This window comes from Notothenia rossii, assembly GCF_949606895.1.
Source record: "Notothenia rossii genome assembly, chromosome: 8".
Lineage (NCBI taxonomy): Eukaryota > Metazoa > Chordata > Actinopteri > Perciformes > Nototheniidae > Notothenia > Notothenia rossii.
Genome location: NC_136906.1, coordinates 77,095,038 through 77,101,226, shown reverse-complemented (window position 1 = coordinate 77,101,226; position 6,189 = coordinate 77,095,038). Strand labels below are relative to the sequence as shown.

Below are 6,189 nucleotides of genomic sequence, written 5' to 3'. Positions count from 1 at the left end.
TTAAATTAAATATGTGTAATGGCAAATGCCATGTATGATTTTCTTACCTGGAATTCTGCCTTTTTGAACAGACTTTTTGAGTCCTAGCTATATTGTCTGCAGTTCTGGGGTTAATATGAATCTAATATGATTGTCATCGGTCTAAATTAGATTTCAAATGATTAACTGTGTATGTAATGAAGATCATAGTGTGGGTGGAATCCATTTTCATAACCACTGTCTTTTAACTGATTTAAATGCGGAAACTGGATTTATTCATCAGAATTTAGTATGACTTGACTTGACTTGACTTGACTTGACTTGACTTGACTTGACTTGACTCTCACCACAGTGACTTGGGACTTGCTTGATACTTGTAGGTCAAGACTTGAGACTTGCTCATGACTTGCACATGTAGGACTTACTCCCACCTCTGGTAGATAGTATAAGAAATGTGCAGAATACGACAGTTTAATGGTGGAGGTATACACAAATATTGATAGATGTCTTGTAATGCACTGTTGAGGAACCTGCGACCCAAGTTTTTCATCTCCGACCTTGTCAGGTATTGAACATTCAATAAATAAAGAACACAGAATTATTAAATATAAAACACAGAATTTGTGTGATTATACTAAATGATTTACAAATAAACACCACTGCATATTTACAACTGTTACACATGCTGCTGTAACGCAAATGTTTCCAACTTGGGATCAATAAAGTATATCTTATCTTAAGACGATCGACGGACGGCTACTGCCATATTTGCACAATTTGGCGGGGTGGACCCGTTCAAATCCAGTTTTGGACAGTCTGCCGTGGTTCCATCCCATTTCAAAGTGTTGTTCGACGCTCGGCGTAACCCTCGGCACACACTCAAACATCCAATCACAGAGCTTGAGGACTATCACAGGGTTTATCAAGCGAAGCGGAGAGAATACTTACTTCCGGGTGTAAAATTCTCTAAAGCAACTGAGCTGCTCCGACCCTCGGTCCTGACGGACTCTAACTTGTGTTTATTCATCAACCAAATAAAGAAACACAAGGATAATTATGTGTTATTTTAGCTTTGTTCGTTCTTCTCGCGTCCAGGAGAGAAGATTTAAAAAGGGAGACTAATGGAGTCTCTGAGAAGGTTCAAATGGGTACTTTAATTAAAAAAGGCGCGGTAATGTTACAAGCAGCATATTGTTCAGTGAGAAGGAGAGAAAAGCTCCCTCTCATCGTGTCGGCCGGGCAGAAGAGTCTCTCCACACATTCGCCTTTCCCAATTGCTGGCTGTTCGCTCCTCCTCTCTGGGGGCTGTGGTGACGTAGGATCATGGACGTGGAGATGCGATGAAGATGAAGATGAAGAGCGTAGGATGCGTTAAACAGAGGATTTCGACATTTTACATTCATTGCTTACTTCCACATGCCTTTTCTCCTCCTTATCTCTTTCATAACTTTATGTAATACATGTTAACGCTGTAATTCAATACTTTAAAAACACTGGAAATACTTTACGACAGTTATCATTTACGGTAGTCTTGGATGTTGTCATATGCTACCCACGTCTGTAAACAAAACTTATGAAAATAAACTGTACCTTCATTTTAATATTCAGCAATAATAATATCTCGACGTCTATAGTTGTAGTGTTAAAATCAGTAGGTTTCGGTGTGCATCACTCCATGTCATTTCACTTCGAAATTCACCTCTATAGGGAAAGGAATATTAGCCACATGCTAAATGCTATCCGGAGATGAAGGATTTTCAGAATAAAAGCTTAACAGACATTGTGCGTGAGAACCTCTGGTTTTTCAGAATAAAACAGCATTTAAACTGACGTTATGTTCTAACTAAATTATGCCATAAAACATTGATTTTAATTCCTAACAGTTATTGTTGAATAAATAACAGTGTGTGGTTTAGAAAAGAATACAAAGTTAGAAGGAAAAAACTATGAAACAATACAGATTTCAGTTTTCTGAGCCCCTACTCTCCCCATAACTGACGGCAACAAAAGTCCTACATTATTCGATTCAAATAAAGAAGTAAAAACAATAAGTGTGGCTTGATATTGAGTTAGAAAAAGGTTGATGAACGCTGTGAGAATGGATCTGCGGGGAGCATTTCACCGCGATCCCAACTCGTCTATTACCAACGTTCAGGGAGCCCTGCCCGTTGAAAACTGACTCTCAAGGGGTACCCTGTCCGTAATAGAGTGACGGGGAGAGGCCCTGACCGACCGTTAACATGTGACGGGTTGGGAGTGAGAACGTGTTAACACCATGGATGTTGACACAGTAGTAAAACAAGATCTTCATAAAATTCTGTATTTTTATGGGTATTTGTATTAATTAATACAAGTTAATTATTAATTAAGGAAAAAGGCAACACCAGGAACATATCTCTATAGCAACAAGACATTTTCTCTGTTGGTTTTAGAGAGTTAGCACATTGAAACGCCCGATCAGTGATTCCTTTTTAATCTGGAAGGTAAGAGTTCTGTTATTTTCTATGAAGTCTGAGCGCTTTGATTAGAGCGAGGTTTCTGAGGGCTGGGTAAGATGTTTACACGATGTAACACTTGCACTTTTATTGTATATCTTATATCCGGTACAGGTGCGCGCGCTCTCTCTCGCGCGTGGACGCACACAAAATGGCTCGCTCGTGCGTGACCCCCCCCCCCCCCCCCCACCCCACACACACACACACACACACACACACACACACACACACACACACACACACACACACACACACACACAACCTGTACTTTAGCATATTATTTTCGAATCAGACCTTTTTCAAATTATGAATTTTACATTAAAAAAAATACCTACATTTATTGGGGGTGCTATGGCTATCCTGGGGGGTGCTTCAGCATCTGGTCAAAAGGCTACTGAATTCTTTACACTCATGTCCAATCCCATTCCAGTGTTGGAATATAAACTAAGTATATTTATGCAAGTACTGTCAAAGCGTCTTTGAGTTTCATGAAAAGCGCTATAAAAGTCCCATGTATTATTACTATTATTACTGTACCAATGAATAAATGAATATTTCCATTTTATGCTACTTTATCATTCGAAACATTTTGGAGGCCGATATTGTACTTTTTACTTGCTAACATAATTTACTAAGGTAATTTGATTTTACTTCACATTTATTTGCAGAACTTAAAGTGGACATTTTATACTGGATTTCAGGGTGGAGTGTGTGGGAGAGAAACTATAGATTGTAGCCTTTGCAGACCATTGACATGCACTAAAACCTATATAACACACTACAGGAAAGGAAAAATCCACAAAAACTAAATAAAGCCTCTTAAATGTTTGGAAAATTAGGTTGTTTTTTGCATCAGTCCAAAATAAACACCCTCACTGACCGTCAAAGATATCTTTTCAAAAGAAAGATTTCCAAACAGCTGCATTTCAAATGGTGCTTTTATTGCAATGTGTTGCATTCCCACATTCATGGATGTTATAGATTTGTTAGTCAAAGCATCATTTCCTCAAGGTTGGCATCCTCACCTTGGAAAAAAAAAAGAAAAAGCAGAGGGATCAAATGCACGAGGTGTTTGTGTTTTGAGTGTAGTAGAGAAGTGTGTGTGTAAACTTGAGCAGCTACGAACATATGGATAAACAAAACCTCCCAATTTGATTAGACTTCCAGTCGATGTAAATAATAAAAAGTGTTTTTGTTTGTGTGTCCGCCCGCAGGACTCTCACTGCCCGCAGGACTGGACCCGGCCTGAGACTGATTGTCTACAACATTCAAAAAGAAAAAGGTAGATGTCTTTATATTCACGTTACACACCTGAACAGAGGGGTCGGGGGGGAATAAAAGAGACAGAGAGAGAAAGAGAAAATATAACATGCATAAGATTCTCCCAGATGAACATTGTCACTCATATTGTCTTGTAATAGCTGCTCCGATGCCTCTTTTGAAAACAAACTTTACATGAGTGTAATATATAAACAAACGGACGGAAATGAGTAAAATGTATAATATATATTTATATTAATTTGTACAAGGGAGAAAGTGGAACCTTGGTCATTTTCCTCACAAATTATCCAGAGGAAGCATCACCTACTGTAACCCCCAGAAATGAACACAACTTGGTGAGTTAATAATAATAAAGTCTTACGATACTAACTTGATGCTGTTCACACAGAGAAGAGATTAGCTTTGTAACACCTGCACCAGGAGTGAGTGGGAGTTAAAGGACTGCAGAGAGAGGTGCACAAATACCAGTTTGGACCAATCACAGGAGAGGATTTCTTCAGATTTTCAGGAAAACAAAGGAAATGTATTCTACGTTTCGCTTGGATATCATGATATGTTTGAGCAAATATCTCAATAAAGACAATATGACGGGTTAACTATGGGTGCTTTTACAATTATTTAACCAATGACCTTCAGAAAGTGGATTTATTGAGTAGATGGGGAAAGGCGAAATATTTTAAAAAATAGAACCATGTTTTAAATTCAGAATGTGTTCGATGAAAACTAGCCTTTTGGCTAATTTGAGTACTTTTAAATGTTTTGAATATGTTGATTAATGTACACTGTCCCTTGTTTTAAATAAATCAATTACATTCAATTTGCAAGGAAAACCCATGAATTTTGCCATATTACAATATCCAAAACTTGATCTAATCTTGCCACGCCTTAACCCCTTTATTTTTGGAATATATATTATCAAACTTCATTTTTTAGCTATGATATCCGGCTCACACCTCAATAGAACTACTGTGATGGTATTCTAAGGTTAACTATGCCTTCACACGATGATTACATAATGAAGATGTTTGATGAGTGATCATCAGTAATGTGGATTTAATGATAATTAAAGCGAACATCTCATGCGTCAAATTTCCTAGTTTGTTTTTTAGCTTTCAACTTCACAAATCCTGCAGAATGCATTGGTCACATTCTGGTATTTTCTGCACATAGAGAACCAGAGGATACAAGCAGCACAAACATGTCAGTGCACGGCTGTAGCTAAGTGTCACACAACCAGGATTAAAAAAAAAAAAAGTGTCCACCTTGGTTTAAGGAAAAACACGTTTGAAGCCGAGTGAAAGCCGAGCGGCGGCGGCGGCGGCTAACGAGCTAACTGTTGCTAAAAACAGGAATGTTCTGAGAGTTCAAGCGGCAGTTTTTTTTTTTACAGTTTGCAGAGAGGAAGAGGAGAAAAGAGGGTGTCACCTGAAGAAGATTGGCATAGTATTTATACTGAGGATCAGACAAAGAGAGGCGTTACGAAGAAGGTGTACCATTTTGAAGCCGTTCGGATAATGGGTATCCTTACAGTCGAGTTCTTCGTGAAGAACCTGAGCTACTCGTTTAATTTTTACATTCAGGGGACTTTTTATTTCTATGTCTGATTGCATGATGGCCTTTTCACTTCCAAGTAAATCTGATATATATATAAAGTGCAAAATTAGATTGTATTTGCAAATATTTCCTGGAATAATTTGATTAATCTACGTGTGTAAAAAAGTCAGTTTATTATACAGTTTCTTTTTTTTACAAAGGTGAAAAAAGGTTTTAAAAAAAACACTGGTTAACAAGGTTACTATTGTTAAACAGCAAAGGAGAAATCTCCACTGCAGAAAGTATATACACGAGGCACCTTAGTTTGGTATAAAGGATTCAGGACATGGAGAAAAGAGAGTCAACTAAAGACGGGGGCTTTTTATCATTCATCTCTACAAATACTCTGCCTATGAAATCAATGACTTAGTGTTGCTCCAGTGTTACATCTACATCGTTAGGAAATGCTTGTTTCAGTAAGGTGCATAGCAATTCAATTCCTGTAAACGGAAATAACACTTCAGGCACAAAAAAAGACCTCATTGGCGGAAAAAGGAGGCGTCTCCAGAGGACAGATTGGGCGTTGAGAATAAGCGAGGAACATGCAGCCGTGTGTGGGACAAAGAGAAAGGAAAAAAGCCGCTACATAACGTCCAGTGATGGCGAGGTTTGCATATGATATCCATCAAAACATCTCCAAGCTTTGGTCGTGTACTAATGCGAAGAAAGGCTTCGAGAAATGACGAGAAGAACCCACAGTTTTTACACGACGACCAGGCAATGCTTCTCCGTGAAACCAAGGCTCCACTCTCCCAGATCTGCTAAAAACTTTTGACAGAGAAAATTAAATATGGCCTTTTTTTGTTTTGTTTTTTTAAATTAACCCGTAAAAAAAAAAAAA

At 38.2% G+C, this 6,189-nt stretch overlaps 1 long non-coding RNA gene across 1 annotated transcript; it reads left to right on the top strand.

The window, feature by feature from the left end:
- The first annotated feature begins 3,690 nt into the window (after positions 1 to 3,690).
- LOC307014737 lies at positions 3,691 to 5,806 on the top strand. The gene is made up of 2 exons (XR_013801306.1): positions 3,691 to 3,756; positions 4,144 to 5,806. It is a non-coding gene; the product is annotated as an uncharacterized lncRNA (long non-coding RNA).
- Positions 5,807 to 6,189: the final 383 nt, after the last annotated feature.